At 47.1% G+C, this 22254-nt stretch overlaps 1 protein-coding gene across 2 annotated transcripts in view; it reads right to left on the minus strand.

Annotated features, from left to right (window-relative positions):
• BICD2 (BICD cargo adaptor 2) overlaps window positions 1-22254 on the minus strand; it is a 49410-nt gene that overhangs the window by 26044 nt on the left and 1112 nt on the right. The window lies entirely within an intron of this gene.

Genomic DNA, 22254 nt, shown 5'->3' on the forward strand with positions numbered 1-22254 from the left:
GAGGCAGAACAGAGCTTAGTGTTTTGCCTTGGATGCTTGGTCTGGTTACACTGTGGGATGGTGTAACATTGAGGGACGGGGCTTTGGGGTCACATCCAAAACATATGTCTTTATGCTTCCACTGCTGGAAGCCAGACAGCACAGCAAGGGAGAGCAGACCTTGGGTGCATGTAGAAGCACACAAGCCTCCCCAGCGCCCACTACCACCATCTCAGAAAGGACAACTAACATTATACGCTGCTCAGTTGATCCACCTCTGAAATATGCTGTAATAGTGCAAATGGGGACCATGTTAGGCACAGACTACAGTATCCCTCAGTTTCCTTATCTATAACCTGGGTAATAATGCTTCCAGCCTGAGTCACTGCTGAGAGGATTTAGAGTCAAGAATTCCCTCATCAGAGTTAGGCAGCCTCTTATTCCCCTCCCCCCCCCAGCCTCACCAGGTCCCCAATAACAGAAGCCTTCAAACACAAATTCAGAGTCATTCTCTGTTCCCTTCTGCCTTTCCTCGTGGCCCAGAGGAAACATGTCTGACTCAAGACAAGACAGAGAACTCATCCACAGACCAGTGTTAGCATACTGAGTGCTACACCCCCTCCCGCCTTCCCCCACCCCAATCCCAATGATTTAGAACGAGGGCAGCACAGGCCTCAACAAATGCTTAGGTCCTCAACACAAAGCCCAGAGGCTGAGAGCCAGTGTCAGAGGCAGCAGAGATATGCTCTGGCAGGCACCTCTTATGATTTTAAAAACAGGATCTCTGTGGCTGTAGCTCTGGGATGCCTCCTGAAGTTTCAAGACACTGAAGGCCATCCAATGGGCTGGTCCTAATAAAATTTTATTGAAACATCAGGTTGTTTCCCAGGGAAAGGGTTTGTTGAAACCCAGACCAGGCAGCAATCCCATCCTCCCATGACCAGGACACCTGCAAAGCTTCCTAATGTCACCTGAGTGTACCAGCAACCCTGAACATCTCTCAAATGTCCCTTCCCATGAGCTACTGTAGAAAACTTAAGTTTATCCAGGCAAGGCTGAATCCCAGTCCTGTGCCTGGTACAGAGTAGGAAGCAGGACACGGGTCAGAACTTTGTGAGAACTCCTTGCTGAGACTCTTTGAAAATTGGGCTACAAAGCTAATTCCAAGGCTGGGTGTGAGGATGTCCAGCCCTGTGTTAAGAGAACATGGGTACCAAGCCAGGGTCATCACAACCAGCCTACTAATTAAAAGGATGAGGACTTAGAGATCAGCCCAATTAGTGCCTACCCCTCCACCTTTCCTCAGAGTTGGCCAGGTCTTACAGATCCCAGAAGGTTCCTCTTGTAGAGTCAGCAGGAAGGGCGGCTTGGCTCCCTGCCAATGCCTATAGACAGTTTCCTCTCCTGGGCTGGAGAGATGGTTCAGTGGTCAAGAGCAATGGCTGTTCTTCCAGAGGACCCAGCTTCAATTCCCAGCACCCACATGACAGCTCACAATTGTCTATAACTCCAGTTCCAGATGATCTGATTTCCTCACACATGTAGGCAAAACACAAATGTACACAAAATAAAATAAATAATTTTTTTTAAAAAAAGGAAGTTTCCCCTCCTACACAGAAAAGCTCCAACCACTTACCACTATGCAGAGAAAAGCATGGACATCTCACTGTGTGAGCTACTCTTCTGTACCAGCAGTTCAGACTGACCCTTAAAACTAGAGAATACACAGGGGCCTGAGAAGCGCTGGAACTGGAACTGAAAACAAGCCCTCTGTGGCCCTCATCCACTATCCACAGGGGCCTGGGTCCCTGGAGAAGGTCTATACCAACAAGCCAGGGAAGAGTCCTCCAGGCAGGGCTATCCCAAAGAATTCTTCCTAAACCAGGTTGATCATATGATGCAGCAGGCACATCGCTTGCCAAGCCAAGGGAACCAGCCTCTGCAATCTAATGAGACAAGGCTTGTTCCAGGAAGCAGATTCCACAACAAAGCTGAGATCCTCCAATCCTTTGTCTGGGCTGATCCAGCACCACCCACCCACAGACTGTGGGTTCCACACTTGTCCCAAAAGAGCCACCACGCCTGCATCAAGCTGGGCCTGGAATCCCAGGAATCCCTAAGCTGTACCAGCTGCCCATCCTGGCATGCCTGCTGGGCAAGGCCCTTCTACCACCTGCTGAAATGGAGATGCTGTTTGGTTCCTGGTGAGGGCTGGAGAAGCAGAGAAGGTATGCTTCTCATCCGCCCCTCATGCCCCCACCCCCTACCCATACCCCAGAGAGAAAGGGCACACAAGCAAAGTCATGACACCAGTCTTTCTATCTAGGCTTGTTAAAACTGTCTGAGCCAGAGGCTGGCACATGCATCCTAACAACCTTTACCAGTAGCATTTAGTAGTGCTGCACGCCTGGCCTCTGGTGGGCACCAATATTGCAAATGTTGTACAGTATCAGAATCCCCAGGACACAGCTGGTCAAAAGATCCTGATAGATGAAAAGATTCACCACCCATTCACATAATACAAGCCAGTGGGAATCCAGTGTCTTAAAGGCCTGGAAAAGAGCTGAGATGGCCGGGAAGAAAATCACAGGCCTTGGAGGCACCACTCAGATGGGCCTGTGCTTGCTCCATCCTGGGCAGCTCAGAGTCATGCATTACCAGGATTCCACCTTACACCAACTGGCATCAAATCTTTTTTGTTTGTTTGTTTTGGGTTTTTTGAGACAGTGTTTCTCTGTGTAGCCTTGGCTGTTCTGGACTTGCTTTGTAGACCAGGATGGCCTTTAACTTAAAGATCCACCTGCCTCTGCCTCCGGAGTGCTGGGATTAAAGGCATGTGCCACCATGCCCTACTTTTTCTTAAAATAATTTATTTTATTTTATGTGCATTGGTGTGAGGGTGTCAGATCCATTGGAACTGGAATTACATATAGTGAGCTGCCATGTAGGTACTGGGAATTGAACCTGGGTCCTTTGGAAGAGCAGGCAGTGCTCTTAACCACTAAGCCATTTCTCTAGCCCCCAAATTTTATTAAATTCAAGATGGTGCTCTGGATATTAAACAGAAAAACAAGCTCAACACCATTCATTTAGAGATAAAGAACTTGGAGCATTAAGATATTAAATCATAATTAAAGTTTGATTACGCTTATGCTGACTGAAAGAGGCTAGTATACAACATGTAAAGTTGTCAAATAGGTAGAGGGACTGACCAATCAGGTTCCTGCCCAGCAGGACGACCACAATCTTCTCACCAAACAGAGCTGTTTGTAAGAAAAACTATCAGAAGGAGCTGTAAATGGTGTAAGAGTGATCTAAAACAGAAAGAAACTGCCAGCATGTTTGTGTGCCACAGAGAACGAATATATTTTTTCATGCTTTTTATAAATCTAAAACTGTTCTGAAAAAATAAACACAACAGAAAACTATGTCAGCATGTACCCAAACACACAAAAATTGAAAAAGAAAAAAAAAGTCTCTTAATTACATCTGTATCAGGAAAGGCATACAGAACCAAATAACAGGAAACAGAGTAAACAAAAAAATAGAAACGTCTTATCAACACTCAGGGATGGCTGTCCAGCAGGGACTGTGCAGGGGAAGGGCCACCACTAAAAATAAACACTAATGATAAAAAGAGCTGCTCCTTGACTCTGAACAAAGTAGCAAGCCAAAGCCTCACCCAGAAGAGACGGACACAGAAAATAAAACGCAAAGTGACCAGGTTACTGTGTCCTGTCCTTTTACTCAGTAACCTCCACTGAGGCTGACAGATGTTCAGTTGCACCCCAGAGTGGGGAGCTGAACGCTGACTGCTCAGTTCCTTCAGCCATGTGAGAGTCGAGTTCCCACATCCATGGCTCCACCTCCCCTCCTTGGGCAAGCTGCAGAGTAGGACTTGAGTCCAAGGGTCCAGAACCAGAGTCCCTGGCCACTACGTCATCCACTCAAATAGGGGCACCGACTGAATCTCAGCAGAAATTCCCTTCCATGGCAGGTGTTCAGAGACCAATCCCATGCTGATCACAGAAGTGACAATTCAGCAAACCCAATAAACAGAACCTGTTTTATGAATTATTCAGTCATCAGAAGACCATGCCCCATACTCAAATGTAGGATAAAGTGTGCATTCAGTGTGTGCTAAGGAACAAGATAAGCCAAGAAAGCATAGGTAAGCCCATGAGAAGACGGACTATAACTGCTACACATAATTAAAGGAAAAAAAGGGATTCCCAAAAATGAATTAGAAGATAAATACTCTTCAAAGTTGACTGTTCAGTTAGGAATACATTTTTAAAAATTTCTTTATTGTAATTTCTTCATCTTATATCCCAATTGTTATCCCCTCACTTGTATTTTCCTGTTCCCATCCTCGCTCCCTTTTCCAAACTATTCCCGTCCCCTAGACCTCTAAAGTGCCCCCACCCACACACACCATCTGACCACTGCCTATCTGGTCTCATCCAGATAACTCACACACACACACACACACACACACACACACACACACACACACACACACCCTTCCTCTGTGTACCAGAAGGGCCTCCCCAACAAGGGGAAGTGATCAAATCTTGGGCAACAGAGTTCATGTCAGAGGCAGTCCCTACTCCCCCTCAACCTTGGAGAATAAACTGTCATTGGCTATATCCCAACAGGGGGTCTAGGTTCTCTGTATGCACTGTCCTTGACTGGAGCATCAGTTTGTGCAGGCCTCCCTGGGTCTCCCTGTGGGGCTCTTGAATCCTCCTTCCATCCCCCCCACTACTCTCAGTTTCAGCCCAGAGTCTGGCTGGGCTACCCAGCCTCTGTCATGAACCCCCGCTGGGTGGAGGTTCTTAGAGGACATCTGTGTTGTGCTAATATCCACTTGTAAGTGAGTATATACCATGTGTGTCTTTCTGGGTTAGGGTTAACTCACTCAGGATAATCATTTCAAGTTCCATCCATTTACCTGCAAATTTCAAGATTTCCTTGTTTGTAATAGCTGAGTAGCATTCTGTTGTGTAAATGTACCAGTTTCATTATCCATGCTTTGACTGAGGGACATCTAGGTTGTTTCCAGATTCTGGCTATTACAAATAAAACTGCTTTGAACATAGGAATACATAATTTAAAAAATTACACTTATAAAAAATTATACTTATGCCAGGTGGTGATGGCACACGCCTTTAATCCCAGCACTCGGTAGGCAGAGGCAGGTGGATCGCTGTGAGTTCAAGGCCAGGCTAGTCTACAAAGTTAGTCCAGGACAGCCAAGGCTACACAGAGAAACCCTGTCTCAAAAAAATTTTTAAAAATTACACTTATAACCCTTACCTCAAAGCACATACTCCACAAATGCCAGTTTCAGTAAAAATGACACGTATATTCAGTGAAAATTATAAACATAATAACAAAAAAGGCTGAATATTAGTAAAGTAAGATTATTTCTCAATGTCATGCAAAGTTCTTTCTATATGGGCACCAGAGGTTGAGAGCCTTGGATCCTTTGGTGGTTTCTTCAAACTGTGAAAATATTTACCTACACAATTTTGCAAACAAAAATTCTCCCTGTCCATTATAATTTTTTTGTATTTGTTTTTGTTTTATTGAGACAGGGTTTCCTGTATCTCAGGCTGGCCTTGAACTTGCTACATAGCAAAGCACTATAAACTTCCTGATCCTGTTTGCACCTCCTGGTGCTGGGTGTTGCACACTGACCCTGACAGATATAGAACTGTGGCCAGAACTCAGGGCTGTGTGCGCCAGAGAAGCACTCTACTAACTGAGCTGCATCCTCAGGAGCCCCATACACATCACTGTTTTGTTGTTGTTGTTTTTTAGTTTTTCTAGGCAGTGTTCTCTGCCTAGCTGCCTTGGCTGTCCTGGAACTCATTTTGTAGACCAGGCTGGCCTCAAGCTCACAGTGATCCACCTGCCTCTGCCTCCCGAGTGCTGGGATTAAAGGTGTGCGCCACCACCCCCAGCCCAGACACCACATTTTAAAGATACAGCCCATCTATGAACACCCATCTTTTGAATTCAGTGGTTTTTTTGGGTACATTTATAGTTGTGTGACAACTATCATTGACCTTACACTAACACCCTTCTTTAGAGAGAAGCCCTGTCCTCAATAATGACAACTCTCCAGCTCCCCTTTCCCAGAGTCAGACAACCAACAATCCATTTTCTGTCCCTATAAATGTGTCTATTTCTGGACATTTCATGTCGTTCATACAATATTAGTCTTATGTGGCTTGTTTTATTCACTCAGTACATTTTTCTGGTCCATACATGCTATAAGCTTTTATCAACACTCTATTTTTATAGCTGCATATTATTCTATGGCACAGCCAGACCACATTGATCATGTGATGAACATTTGTGTTGTTTCTCCTTTGAGGCTATTAAGAATAACAGTAATACCTGGGCAGTGGTGGCACATACCTTTATCCTAGCACTCAGGAGGCAGAGGCAGGTGGATCTCCGAATTTGAGACCAGCCTGGTCTACAGAATGAGTTCCAGGACAGCCATGGCTACACAGAGAAAACTTGTCTTCAAAAACAAACAATAATAATACTATAACCAACCCTTCATTTAAAAGTTTTTGAGGAGCCAGGTATGGTGTAATCCCAGCACTTGGGAGGCAGAGGCAGGTGGATCTCTGTGACTTTGAAGCCAGCCTAGTCTACAGTCCAGGACAGAGAAACCTTGTCTTGAAAAGCCAAAAAGGCAAACAAGAACAGTCCCAAAGAAAAAAAGCAATATTCTTCAGGGTCAGTCACTGTACTTCAGTTTGCCCTGACAGAAGCTTGTTAGCTCCTCACAGGAATACTTGCTCCTTCTAGAACTGAGAAACACCTGTCTCCAAACAAGTTTCCCCAAGAGTGTCTGAGAGAAAGAATAAAGAGTCTGGGACTTATGAGCCAGAAGTCACAGAGCCCAGCCAACTCCTGCTTGTTTCACAGAATCCTCTGGGGAATAGGAAATGTCTATTCCCAGAGCAGGCCCACCTGTAGTGTGGCCTGGATTCTGGGAAGCCTGGACTTAGCAGCAGCAAGGCCTATTTCAAATGAAGCAAAACAAGCCCTGAGGGTCCTGAGTCTCACTCTAGGTCCCACCGAAAATCAATTCCCTCTGGACACCTAGCCCTGCCTCCCTAGACACAGGGTAAAAGGCAACAAAGCAGGAAGTGAAGGCACCTCCTACTGGCAGCCTGCCCATGCATGCGTGAAGGGGAGAGGAGTGATGGCATCCCCTAAGGAAGATGCAACACATGCAGACATCACCACAAAGCCTGGTGCATGGCCCACACGGGTTGCTGCTCACTCTCAGCATGCACCACCATGGGCTGAGAGAAGCCACACTTCGAGTGGCCCCCTGGTCATTGCAGCATAACAGAAGGTACTGGGTGTGGATCTTCATGTGAGTGAACTGTACCCACTGTGTGTAACACTGTGTGTCTCAATTTAAAAGTGAGAAGTAGGGCAGGAGAGATGGCTCCAGGAATGTGCTCCTCATAAGTTCCACCCCCAGCACCCACATCAAGCAGCACACAACTGCCAGTTTCCCCAGCTCTAGAGGATCCAACACCCTCTTTTTTTTGTTGTTTTGTTTTTTGTTTCTGTTTTTTAAGACAGGGTTTCTTCTCTGTGTATCCTTGGCTGTCCTGGAACTCACTCTGTAGATGAGGCTGGCCTCCAACTCACAGAGATCTGCCTGCCTCTGCCTCCCTGAGTGATGGTATTAAAGGTGTGTACCACCACATAATTTAAAAATAAAACAATTTTAAAGTTTTTTATTTATTTACTTGATGTGTATGGGTGTTTGTCTACATGCATGTCTGTGTACCACATGTGTACTTGGTGCCCTCAGAGGCCAGAAAAGGTTATCAGATCCCCTGGGACTGAAGTTATAAACTGTTGGGAGCTTCCATGTGGTTGTTGGAAATTGAAACTGGGTCCTCTAGAAGAGCAGCCAGTGCTCTTAACCACCGCCTCCCCAGCACTAATAAAATAAAAATTTTAAAACAATGAAAGAGTCATTTAAAAAGAAAAAAAAAGTCATTTGAATAGCAGCCCACTATAGGACACGCCCTAACCCTTTGGCATCAAAGGCTGCTCCAAAAATGCAGCCTGGCTTAAAACAGAACTCAGTTCTTGCTCACAGTGATTCACAACAATCCCAACAGTGAGCAGCAGGGTCTCCTAGCAGCCTCTAAGGAAGGTCCACAAAGCTCCCATATGAAGAAAGAGCTTTCTGGATGGCTGGAAACAGTCCTGTGACTTCCTTCCTACATTTCTATGAGTCCACAATACAACTTCTCCTGCCAAGAGCAGTGGCCACTGTCTTGGCGCAGTATGGAGAGTCTGGCAGTTCTGTAAGAAGCACTTAGCTACAGACCCTCCTGCAGGGAAGTGGACCTGCCTGCTGGTGCCCCTTCCAAAGCCCCTGCACACTCCTGGAAGAGGCCCCATCCTCACAGGAACTTGTGTGTAAGGAGCTTCTGACACAGTTCAGATTTAGGAACTATGGCCATAGGGTCAGCAGTGAGAAAAAGTCCAACTGCAATCCCAGAACAGCAGAATGCCCTCTAGGTCAACACTACCCTCAACCAGTGCAGAAATTGGGACAGGGCCATTCCGACAATACATAATGAGGTGAGGCAGCTGTCCCTGCAAGACAGGGGCAGCCTGCCTAGTGCACTATAATCGCAAGAAGTTTGTGCCTCCTCTCTGCAGGTGCAGACATGGAGGGGCATGAAACTCAGGAAGGATACAGGTAACAAATCTGTGACAGATATGAGGACACAGCTGTTTGATGGACCTTACACTCAAAGTAGCAGATGGAGATGGCTAATCCAAGATGCTGGGGGATGCAGGGTGGGGCTGGGTGGGCTGGCCTTGGGAGAGGGGCATCTCCTCTTTCCTACCTCCACCACTGACTGAACATTCACCCTAGTGACTGAGGAGTAGCAGGAGTAGCTCCCAGACCAGCCCTCTCCTAGCTCTTCCTCCTTTCCACCAGGCATGCCCCAGGTTCATATTCCAAAGAAGGGCACAAAGGTATCCTGGAGAGCCCCATGGCTCTCCAGTGGCTAATGTCGGCGAGTTTCAGATACCCGGACTCAGTTCCCACTTAGATCCGTAGGACTGGTTCAGAAGCATCAATACTAATGGGAGTTAATCATCCTGGGTGTGGTCTGTGGTTGAGCTCTGGAATATTTAAAGTTCCACATAATCTTGTGTGTAGGCAAATCTGGGCATACAGACCTGCCAACTCCCTTAAAGGGGCCCCAGAGACATTATGGGAGACTCTACCCCACCCGAACCCCAGCCAGCTGTTCACACTCACTCCTCCTAGGTGGTTCTAAGAGGGACTTCCAATGAACTCTCTCCACCATTGTTTAAAGGACACTTCCTGAGCACAGGCACAGGCAATGAAGAGCACAAGGGCTCCAGAGACAACAAGAGGGGAAAGGGGGTTCATCAGAGAACCTTTACCTTCCCTTCTCAGAGGTAAGCAAACTAGGGCTCAGAAAGGCCAGGCAGTTCATCTCAGGGCATCACCAGGGGTTTTTGTTGTTGTTGAGTTTGTTGTTTTGTTTTCAACAATAAAAATCCATTTCGTTCTTTGCAGCAAAGTCCCTATGATAAAGAGTAAGGACTTCCAGGAAGTCAGAAGCCACGTGGGCACAATGACCACCTACATCTGACCAACCCCCACAGCCCAGCAGGCCTTAGCCATCACACAGCAGGTGTTCAGAAGGCCCACCAAACCCAGGCCTCTCCAAAGACATATTAGCAGCAGGAAGCTGAGGCAGCCACCACATGGCTTCTTCTCCCCAAGGAGCACTATGCTTACAACTGTGGTGATCATTAGGACCAGGGCCCCTGGAAGCACCCCAAAACAGCACAGGGTCTTTGTCTATATTGGTCCCCCAATCCCGGTGAGGACTGTGTCAATCCACATGGGCCATTCCATTGCTAACTGAGAACCCCAGCTGCCCTGGGCAGCGTCCAAATGTTAAGCTGCTTTTAGAAAACTGGGGATTCATCCCTGGGCAGAAGGGATTTAGGCAGAATTGGGCGCCATTTAGAGAAGATTACACCCTAATTGCCCTGGTGTCAGCAGGCAGGCTCCTGCCAGCTGAGCCCTGGGACTGGCAGAGGTCCCTAGAGACCCTGGCTTCCCCATCCAAGGACACAGAGCCCAGCACTGGGGCCTGGGGACCAGCTGTTATCTTCCATAGCAGCTGGCTCAGCACAGGACTTCCATTTAGCAGCCTGTGGCCAGGACAGGAGGAGGGGTCTAGAAGGCCCATGGGCAGCATGCAGTTCACATCTGCTCTGGGCCAGAGGAAGACAACTCCATTGGCAGGCAGAGTAGCCTGAACCAGGCTCGGCTACAGACCACAGGTACATGTGGCAGCAGCCCACTTTTCTTACTGTCTCTAGCGCTCACTACATTCCTTCACCTCACTAGCCTGTTTTAGCAAGAGAAATAAGTGAGGCGCATGGTTAGAAAATGACAGAAGAATCTCAAATATAGGTCGTCTCCACCCAGGCTCTAGAGGGTTTCTCACCACAGGACCAATAACAAGAAAAGAGCTCAAGAGAGATGAGAGACCATCACAGGCTATAGAGACATATATACTCCATTTTCTAGTTCTGAAGATTCTGGAAAATGGTTGAGCCTGTGTACAGTATGCAGCACTGCAATACTGTCTCAGGATGCAGTGATGACATATACCTGGGTGACATCCAACCCTGGTCCTCTCTGGTCAGGTCCCTGCCACAAGGGACTTGCATACCTTGAAGTGATATCATTAGGCTCAGGGAATAAGTGTCCTAAAAGTTAGAGTGACCATGACTGTCTGATCTCCAGTTCCCCTGCTGTATCATGCCTTGGTCTTGTCAAGTCACCCTGGGGAACCTTCCATTCATTCTCATGATGTCATATGGCCTTCACAAACAGTCATACTGGACATCCTCTTTTAGAGACTACATGAGCTAGTTCATAGTCTGCTTTAGCTTGAACTAGTTTGTCCCCCACGATACAGCAGTTCTAGGAGGTGGGGTCTAACGGGAGACCTAAGGGTCACAGGAGGGAGGCCTTCATGAATGACAAGTGCCTTCTTGTGCAGCCACACACCTGCTTGCCCTCTGCTTTGCACTCTGAGTTGAGCAGCATGAGTCCCTCAGCAGAAGGCCAGCAAGTGCAGGTGGTATGCTCTTGGACTTCCCAGCCTCCAGAACCGTATATTCAAATAAGCCCTCTCCTTTCTGCGTTGTTAACGCAGTAACAAGAAGAGGACTGAGACGCAGTCCAATTATAATAGCCAGGACCCTGGTTCCAGCTGCAGCCACAGCCACAATGCAAACCACAGCTGGTATTTGGAAAAAAGCAATCCTTACAACACTCACCAAGCCCTTACACTATGGGGCTATATGTGGGGTCCTTAAAGGAAGAGTGCAGACAAACTCAAGTCACGACAAAAAGATGACTTCTTAGCCGGGCGTGGTGGCGCACGCCTTTAATCCCAGCACTCGGGAGGCAGAGGCAGGCGGATCGCTGTGAGTTCGAGGCCAGCCTGGTCTACAAAGTGAGTTCAGGATGGCCAAGGCTACACAGAGAAACCCTGTCTCGAAAAAACCAAAAAAAAAAAAAAAAGATGACTTCTTGGGGTAGGGGGGCGTCCTCTGAGCCTCGATCACCCTTGGGATTTCTGAGTAGGATGGTGTTTCAGACTCCAGCTCTTACAGATAGGGAGAGAGGCAACCCATGGTGAAAACGGAGGGACAGCCAGAGGATGAGGAGAAAGATGGATTGAGACATAAAAATGATGAATAAAGAGGCGCTGGGATGATAGCCCAGCAGGTAACTGCACTTTGCCATCTAGTTTGATGACTTGAGTTTGATCCTTAGAACCCATATGGTGGAAAGAGAACTGACTCCCATAAGTTGTCCTCTGGCCTCCAAGCACACAGGCATGGGGTGTGGCGTACAAAATTAGAAAGTAAAAAAACAAAACAAAAACATAGAAAGGAGATGGGTCAGTGGGTAAGAGTGCTTACCATGCAAGCTTGAAGACCTGAGTTCAAATCTGCAAGAACTCACCTAAAAAGCCAGGAATGGCAATACATTCCCGCAGCCCCAGTGATGGGTGGAGGTAAAGTAAGGCAAAGGTAGAAAGGCCACTGGGGCTTGCTGCCCACCAATCTAGTGCCAGGTTCAGTGAAAGGCGCTGACTCTAAGGAGTAAGATGAAAACCAGGACACCCAATGTCCTCCTCTGACCTCTGCACAAGTGCAGAGCTGCATGCACCACCACACATATATTCTTCCCTTCTCTTTCACACACACATATATAAGTTAACTTTAAAAGACAGAAGCCCAAGAAAGTGCCTGACACACTGTTAACAACACTGTATTAGCAAAAGAAAAATCACATAGCTCAATGGAACAAGACAGGGGCCCAGAAGAAGAGGCACACAAATACTACCAAATGATGTCTGCAGAGGAGCAAAGACAACTAGCCATGCCAAACCCACTGGAAACACACACACACACACACACACACACACACACACACACACACACACACACACACGAATCAAACACAGTCTCAAACTCTTCACAAAGGTTAATTCAAAATAGACCAGAGTCTCACATGAACAACGCAGAACTATGAAGGTGGCTAAAATAACAGTCATCTATGTGACCTTGGGATGGTTATGAAGTTCGGAACATTAGAAACATGATCCACAGAAGCAAGAGTGGCACGAAATAAAACACCTGTCTGTCAAAGACTCTGCTAAGATACTGCAAAGACTAGTATGGCATGAGACTTAGACTCACAACAGCTAAGTGCTTGCTGCGGCTACACATATACTAAAATCACTCACAATTGAATCATAAGAAAGCAAGCAACTGGATTAAAGTGACGAAAAGATCATGAAAGTATCAAATTATATTGATAGCAAAGGGGCACATGAAAAATGTACACACCTTTAATCTCAGCACTCGAGAGGCAGAGACAGGCAGATTACTGTGAGTTCGAGGCCAGCCAGGGCTACACAGAGAAACCCTGTCTTGGGGAGAAAAACAAAAGAAAAAGAAAAGGAAAGAAAGAAAGAAAGAAAGAAAGAAAGAAAGAAAGGAAGAAAGAAAAGTGGATGCCCTCCGTTCCAATGTCAGCATGGCAAAATAATAATGATGGTGAAATGGAAAGGTGAGAAGATGCGCAGGGCCATGAACCCTCAGGGATCAGCAAAGTAAACAGTCGCTACATTCCACCACACGCGCATTTAAACAGTAGATATCCAGCAACTGTAGGGAACGGGGGCCGCAGGAGCTCTCGTTTACTACTGATGAAAATACCAAAGGAACCAGCCACTTTGGAAAACAGTTTCGCTTCTTACAAAGCTAAACACAGTTTAAACCTCACTCATATATTTACCCAAATGATTTGAAAACTTATGTCTACAGTAGTTTTATTTATAATTGAAAAAAGTGAAGCAACCAAGATTCCCTTTTGAGGGTGAATAGTTGGTCAAACATGAGAAGAGATGAAAATATAGATGACTCTTACATGGTTCAAATCATATGGCATTCTAGTAAAAACAAAATTGCAGAGATGGTAAAAAGGTCAGTACCTGGCAGAGACTTAGTGGGGTAAGGGTAAGTAGGCAAGATGCAAGGAATTGTTCAAGTTGGTAAATAATTCTGTATGGCACTAGAAGGATGCTGTGTACCTGTCAAAACCAGACAAGACCAAAAAAAGAAGAAAAAAAGTAAAGAGAAAATCTTAATGTATGTGAATGTTTTTTAAAAACTATACTGGGGAATCACAGGATGGAATGCATAATGTGGTCAAATAATTTAAATACAAATGAGGGATGCAGAAATATTATGATGGGGTATATAACTGTGGGGAATAGTGAAACCTGTAAAATTAAAGGCAAAAAGCTGATAAAAATAGCCTACCAGGGGCACACATGAACCATCTGGACACATGCACATGTGAGCTGGGACCAGGAAGTGACAGTGTGACAGATGGTGGGTGCCGGGTGCCTCACTGCTGGAGTAGGAGGTTCCAGATAGGCAGGTGGTGAGAATCAAGCATGTGGTAATGGATGAAACTCGATGCAGGAATATAAATCCATATTTGCACATATGTGTGTACATGAGTTATCAGATATACTACTCACTCGGTAGCTGAAGGGGTTAGCCATATCTTGGGACAATGAGCAACCAGATCTTTGTTTCTAGTACCTCTCTCATCTAAAGCAACTAAGATTTCTTCGGAGAAATGGCTGGTTCCAGAACTATGGAACAAAAGTCAAGAATATTGTGCACAGGTATGACACAACTACCTACATACTATTTACAGATGACCAGCGTCCTATGCTGTTTTTACAAATAAACCTGAGGCAAGCACTGTTTAAAAAAAAAAAAAAAAAGAATATTGTGTAGTATCAGAAAGCTTTAAAAGGTGCTTAACAAGGCTGGGCGTGGTGGTGTACGCCTTTAATCCCACCACTTGGGAGGCAGAGGCAGGTGGATCACTGTGAGTTCAAGGCCAGCCTGGTCTACAAGGTGAGTCCAGGACAGCCAAGGCTACACAGAGAAACCCTGTCTCCAACAACAAACAAACAAAAAAGGTGCTTAACAAGGGGCTGGGGAAATGACTCAATCAGTAAAGTTCTTGCTGCTCAAGTGAGTTTAGATCAAATGCATCTACATAAAAGGTACCTACAACCCCAGCACTAGGGGAGCAGAGACAGGAAATGGTGGGGAAGGGCCTTGCTGACCAGCCAGTCTAGCAGCATCAACGAACTAACTATATGGAGCAATTGAAGCTACCCAACCTAACCTCTGGCCACTCTTCATATGTCCACCTGCATACTACTCCCCTGCCAGCACACACACACACAATGCTTGATAACAACAACAACAAAGTCACAAGAAGGCCAAATAACAAATGTTCCCAAGCCGGGCATGTTGGCACATGCCTGGTAAGCCCAGCACTCAGGAAGGCAGAGGCAGGCAGATCTCTGTGAGTTCAAGGCCAGCCTGGTCTACAAAGTGAGTCTAGGCCGGTCAAGGCTACACAGAGAAACCTTGTCTTGAAAAAATTAAAATTAAAAAGTTCTCATTAGTGACTTTCTACAAAACAACTGACCTATCTTGGTGACTGTCCAAGTCACGAAGAATAAAGAATGTCTGAAAAATCATCACAGCTCAAGCAGCCAAAGAAGACGTGGTGACCAAAAGTAATGAGATATCGCAGGTGAGTTAGAAGTAGGACATCAGGTGAAAGCAAAGACAACCTGACAAAGTACAGGCCTTATGACAACTCCCCGATATTGGTTCGACTGTAACAAATGTAGCAAACTAATGTACTACATGAGTGAGAAGGACAAGGAGGAGACGTCCACACCAAAACTCTCTAATTTTTCTATAAATCTATATATCTAGAATGGTCCTAAAGTAATTTATGTTTTAATTTATAATAAAAAGGCAGCACAGTTAGACAGAGTCAATAGTTAAACACACAGAAATCCTGGCACATGACAGGGGCTGGTAAGGATGTGGTGTCAGGCTGGCAGCTCTGGAGCTTCTGTGAGGTGTGAGAGGCAGATTTTTTACTTAGTTCAATCACAGTGTCCAGTCAGCTGTGTGCTCAAGTCAGCTGTGCCCGGAGCTCTGCGTACACTAGTGCAGGGCCTCATGTAGTTTAATCTGACTTTGAACATGTAGCTGAGGAAAACCCTGATCCTCCTGCCTCCACTTCAAAAGAGTTGAGATCACAGGGGTACACCGTCTCACCCTGTTTTGTGGCCCTGGGGAGCAAACCTAGGGACTCATGCATGTTTGCCAAGCATCCTACTAACTTAGCTACATCTCCAACCCCTTTGGTGTTTTTATGAATGAAGTTACATATAGGCAAATGCAGAATTCTCATTATTTTAGTATCTTTTCCTCACAAACCCATCACTTTGGGACAAATAGCTCTAAGAATCTCAACTGACCCAAGATGGGGAACTGAAGTGCTGCCCAGACAAACACACAGTATTAAGGAATTGCTGGGCTTCAGGCTTGAAAACTCAACAGCTCTTGTTCTGTAAGAAAATCCTCCTATTTTCTTAGCAAACTTCTGCTACAGAAGTAACAAAGCAAGATGAACTGAGGCACAGAAGCAAGACTGGCCACGGCTAGAAACCGCAAGTGTAGGCAGGAGCATGGACGGGCTAGCTGCATCCTTCTCTCTACTTCTGCTTTGCTTAAAACTGTTAACTCTTCAGCCTGATGTGGTAGCGCACGCTTTAAGTCCCCCAAACTAAAACCAAAACCAAAACAAAGAATCCGCAGTCTGTCTACTTTTTTTTATTAATTTATTCATATTACATCTCGATTGTTAGCCCTTCCCCTGTTTCCTCCTATTCCTCCCTCCCTCCCACTTACCCCTTTCTCCTCTCCCCTATGTCTGTGATTGAGGGAGACCTCCTCCCCCTATATATGCTCTTAGAATATCGAGTCTCTTCTTGGTAACTTGCTATCCTTCCTCTGGGTGCCTCCAGGCCTCCCCATCCAGGGGACGTGGTCAGAAAAGGGGCACCAGAGTTCGTGTGAGAGTCAGATCTCACTCTCCACTCAACGATGGAGAATATCCTGTTCGTCGGCTAGGTCTTGGTAGGGGTTCGAAGTTTACTGCCTATATTCTCCTTGGCTGGTGCCTTAGTTTGAGGAGGCCCCCAGAACCCAGATCTGCCTGTCATAAAGTTCTTGTAGGTTTCCAGGACCCTGTGGGTCCTACTATTTCCCCATTCTTCCATGCTACTCTCACCTAAAGTCTCAATAGGATGTCCTCTCCTCTGACCCACTTTCCTGGTGAGTAAGGTTTTTCATGGGATGTATCCCTTGGACTAGTGTCTTGATATAAGTGAGTATATACCGTTTGTCTCTTTCTGCTTCTGGGTTAACTCACTCATTATGATAATTTCTAGATCAATCCATTTGTCCACAAATTTCGAGAATTCCTTGTTTTTAGTAGCTGAGTAGTATTCCATAGTGTAAATGTACCACAGTTTCTTAGTCCATTCTTCTACTGAGGGACACTTAGGCTGTTTCCATGTTCTGGCTATTATGTATAAAGCAGCTATGAACATGGTTGAGCATATGTCCCTGTTGTGTGGTAGGGCATTTTCTGGAACCTGTGACAGATGCACCATGGTTTCTCTGTATCATGGTGTCTGTACCTGTCACACACTCACAAGAGGGCCCAGCACGGAGAAACAACAGTGTTCCCACCTTTCCTCATCACACAGGCTCTACAGCAGACACTGGATGCTCTGCTCTGTGTTCTGAAGCTCCTAAAATGTACAATTTTACACAGTGATTTCTAAATGGTAAAGTAACCCTCCACTCCTGCTCTCTTCAATGCCATCATCCACATTTGCAGGGTGGCCACATGGCTTTAGGGAACTTACCTCTGTCTATCCCTGTCCACCTCCAGGCTTGGTCTGGAGAGAGAAGAATAGCCACGCTACTCTTTTCTGCTTCAAGAGTGAGCTTGAGGAAACACTTTGAACACTGGACTAGAAGGGGCCTGGAGCCCAAACCTCATCTATCTGCACCTTTGTCACACACTGCCATCACAACACGGCAGGGAGTGCCAAGAAGAAAGGAAATCATCCTTTACCCCCATGCGCAGAACAGCATGTCATCTAGTTCACATAAAGAAAAAAAAAAAGGTCCTGACTAGTAGAGGTGCTACCCCAATTGGCAGTAACAAATCTGCTCTTCACTCTCAAATAAAGAAAGACCTGGGTCCCTGCGTGGACACAGCAGGAATCCCACATGACCTGGGCCATGGCTCTTGCTGAAGGTAGCTGCTCAGATCTAAGGGAAGACTACTAGCCAAGTAGTCTTAGTGTGCCAGACTGTAGAGACAGGCACCACTATTAAGCCACTGTGGCCTAGACACAAGAGTGGCTCACTTAAGGCCACATAGTTCCTGAGACCCCAGACAGGGTCCCAAAACACCCCTGACATCACAGAACTGAACGCCACATGTGATTAGCCTCCTCTCTTGTTCAGGCAATGCCTGACTTCTCTGAGGCCAGCAGGCTCCCCTGAGAGCAGCAGGCTCCCAGCACTGGGCTTGGGCCTCCCTCTGGCTCCACCTGCTAAGCCTCAAAATATGCTTGGCATCTCTGAAGACAGGCTCGCTCCATCACAGCTGTGCCAGCCCTGTGTCCAATGGAAGGTGGCCAAGGCCACACCTCCACATGCTGGCAGGGCTGGCCTGGAGCAGCCATTCACATGCCTGTGGCAGATTCTCTCCCAGGTAAAGGTGTCTGATTCCCATACCCCTCAGAACAGCACCAAAGTCTGATGTGGCAGTTAAAAATATTGTTAAAAGTAGAAAGGGCCTATCAAATCCCTTTATGACCCCCTACCCCACATTTGATAGTTAGAAAGGCAGGGCCAGAAAAGGGGAGCTCACCTAGCATGTCACTGGGCCGCAAGGCCACTGTCCAGATACCTATAGCTGCCTCTCTTCAACTGCCTCAAGGATTCGCAAGACCCCTAATTGACCACCTTCACACAAAAAGTAGATAACTGACACTCCATCTAGCCCCAGAAACACATTTGTGGCTCCCATGCCAGCCCCCCATATCTGTCAGTTCAAGAAATGAATATAAGAACAGTCTGAAGGTGTCAGAGGAACAGGGGACTCCCCCTAGTCATTTAAAATTAAACCAGGAGCTGGCTGTGGTAGTGCACACCCGTCATCCCAGCAGCATGTAGGAGGCAGAAGCAGTCGGATCTCTGTGAATCCAAGGACAGCCTGGTATACAGAGTGAGTCCAGGACAGCCAGGGCTCTGTTACACAGACAAACCCTGTCTCGGAAAAACCAAAAAATTAAATTAAATTAAACCAGGACTTTCCCCCCTCTGAAAACAAACACCCCAGGAGGCGGGTCCTCATTTTGGTAGGGTACCAATCTATGCACCTTGAAGTGCATCTTTGCTAATCCTCCTGCCTCAAGTGGCACAAGTGCTGGAAACAGGAATTCAGGTAAGCCCAGAGTCCAAGGACCTGCCAGAAAGTGTCTACGCTTGAGAGGTGGTGAATGGGACTTCCAGGAAGAAGGGGGAAACAAGGCAGTCCCGCAACCTGGCAAGGCAAGACACACAGGGCGGCCTTCAGAGGTGGCAATGGGAGACATTAAAGCAAAGACAAACAGGCACAGGGAGGTGCTACAAGTACTAGAGTGAGGAGCTCGAGGCCTGAATGAGGTGGAGCTAGGCTGACAAAGCATCTAGTGGGTGCCAGGTACTGTGCCCAGCCTGGCGCTGGATTCCACCCACATAGGCATGGTGATGCATAGAGCCCAGCACCACCAGAAGTGGCAGGGGACAGCAGTAAGGGCGTGTCCACGACTGTTCTTTGACCAAGCCCAGGTGGAGCAGAAACTGCTTCTGGGAATCTCTCATGACAGAGATGGGAAACCTGAACTCAGCCCATTCACCTACGGTAACTGGCCGGCTCTGACAGCCCAACACACCTGGATACCCAAAGCTGCAGCTAAGGACACAGCAAGCTGTTTCATGGCCACTCAGGACCATGAACAGGCTGGCAAAAGTCCATCTAATTCTCTGCCCACCGTGCTGGATAAGGAGAAAGGCACAACATGACTTGGGACAGATATGGCCCTTACCAAGTCAGACACATACCAAAAAAAAAAAAAAAAAATCAGCAAAATGGGATAACCTCTCTACTTCTAGCCTCAGTTCATACCCAGGCCATGGTTATCAGCAAGACACAGCCATTCACCCAGAAATAAAGACAGCAGGGCCAGCCTGAGTCTGCTCACCTACCGCAAGCCTCTCCTTAGATCTGGCCATAAACCCTTCCACCAAGATCAGCCAGCATCCTCACCTCAAAGACATGCATCGTTAAGTGCGGGCAAGAGGGCAAGCAACTCAACTACAGCATAACTTGTTGGTAACTAAATCTATCCCAGTTAAAGGAACACACATCTAAGATGGTTCACCCCTCTACAGGAGAAAACTTGCCACATACACTGTCTTCTTAAATCCTGAGTTGTTTAAGTAGAAGCTAGTATTTCAAATACAATACTGACCAAAATTAAAGAGTTTGACGAGAGCCTGCTCTGACATGGGTACAAAGAACAGGCAATATTGATAGGAGCCAGATTGGCACAAACTTTCGGCAGCACCCTCTGAAGCTAATGCACTCTTTGTATTCTACTAGGAACTTCTGGAAGAAGCCTTATCCCACCTTACAAAGGAGAGAGGAACAGTCTCTCTAAATCTACACAGCCAATGTGGGGATGAAGCATGAGGGAGCGTTAGGCTAAGCAGACACCTAAAGGGCACCTAGAGCATAGATTACACCCTCTTCCTCATTTCCCAAGGGTTTCTCTCCAGACAAAGACAGGGCTATGGGCCGGGCGTGGTGGCGCACGCCTTTAATCCCAGCACTCGGGAGGCAGAGGCAGGCGGATTGCTGTGAGTTCGAGGCCAACCTGGTCTACAAAGTGAGTCCAGGACAGTCAAGGCTACACAGAGAAACCCTGTCTCGAAAAACAACAACAACAAAAAAAGACAGGGCTATGAATGCCATGGTTCTTCGCTGTGCCTAAAAATGACTGTGCCCATAATAATAATTGCAGAGAGCTAACAAATGGAAGTGACCGAGGTGGGGACTGGCAATGTCACCAACAGCTTGTTTTCACAGCAAATCCGACTGAAGGAAACCTGTTCATTAGGAAGAGGATAGTGCGCTTCGCAGGAGGGGTTCAGAGGCATTCCACAGGAAATGAGATGGCAGCCCATCTGTATGTGCAAAGGGTGTGGCACTATAATTAACAGTTGCTACCTGCCTGGAGGACCAAGGAGGGGGGAGCCCCAGACAGAAGAGTAGATATGGGATGAGGGCACACCCACTTCCTTACAACCTTCATTTGTATGATCACTTTACCTCAAGGGCAGGTGTCCCCATCCTACTTCTCTTGTCCATCCCCTGCCAATGGAGCCAGGCTTGGGAAAGTGACTGGTGTCTGTGTGAGGACCCAATTCCTACCCACCCAAAGAAGCAGTCACTTCCGGTACTCACCCAGTCCTGCTCTACCTAGACTTTAAGGATTCATTCGCCCCAGAGAAGTAACAGGCTCTGAAGAATTCAGGCACCTACCCAAGGCTGACTGGGAACAGAAGTACCAAAGGAGATGAGCCCATGACCAATACCCAAGAGCAGAGCTGAGTCTGACAGGGAAGAGAGCTGTTCAGAGAATCTGACAAGCTACCTGCTTGGCCCCATGCCAGGCCTTTCCAAACACAGAATACTAAGAGCAATACTTATGGGCTGGCAAAGCTGCACCCCTACTTTGAAGAGGTAGAAGCTAAGGCTTGGGGAGATCTCACCCACGGCCATATCATAAGCAATAGGGAAGTGTTGGTCCAAACTCAAGTGTGTCCTTCTCCCAAAAAGCATGTCCTCCATAGTCTGCAGTACACGGCTGGGGAAATCAAGAAGGATGGTGGAGACACTAGCACTTAAGTCATCCCAGGTCCCTCCTATGTCTCCTCCTCCAAGCTCTTGGCCAGCTCAGAAGATCTAACCTCTCTCCCCACAGTAGGATGACAAACGCACCATGTTTCCTACAGAAGGAAGGCAGACATCACAGTGACAGGCAGGGCACCGGAGGTAGAGCAAGACAGGAAGTGGTCGATGGAAGCCATGTATCCCAACGGTGGGAGAACCACCATTAACGAGCTGAGGAAAAAGCAGCTAGCTGAGCTGGACCTAAAACATAGATGAGATGAATACCGACAAAGCCGGCCTGTCAAGAGCCACAGGCAAGCAGGAGCTGCGACTCACTCAGCCGGTATCCATCCCTTCCCAGCCCCAGGCAGTCATGAAACCAGATGAATAGCGCATGAAAGCAGATGCTCCATGAGAGGGGAAGTGATTTGATTTGCTTGAAGGTGACAAACTGGGGCCAACCAGCCCCAGGCCCAGCCTTTCCCAGGGGGTCGCGTCTGTAGCCTCAGCTGTAAGCGCATCATCTACTGGCTCCCTACCCACACAATGCTCGCCCCCTACCTAACAGACACACCCAAGGAAGCAATGACCACAGCAGAGCATCAGACCTCAACGAAAGGGTCCCCAAGGCCTGCAAAGGAAACTAGCAGGTGAGTGGGGCTGCAGGGAGTTGAGACCCCAGCAGCTGGGCACTGGGGGCCCAAGCTCGA

The sequence above is a fragment of the Acomys minous genome (genome assembly GCF_964271855.1).
Source record: "Acomys minous genome assembly, chromosome: 9".
In the NCBI taxonomy this organism is placed as follows: domain Eukaryota; kingdom Metazoa; phylum Chordata; class Mammalia; order Rodentia; family Muridae; genus Acomys; species Acomys minous.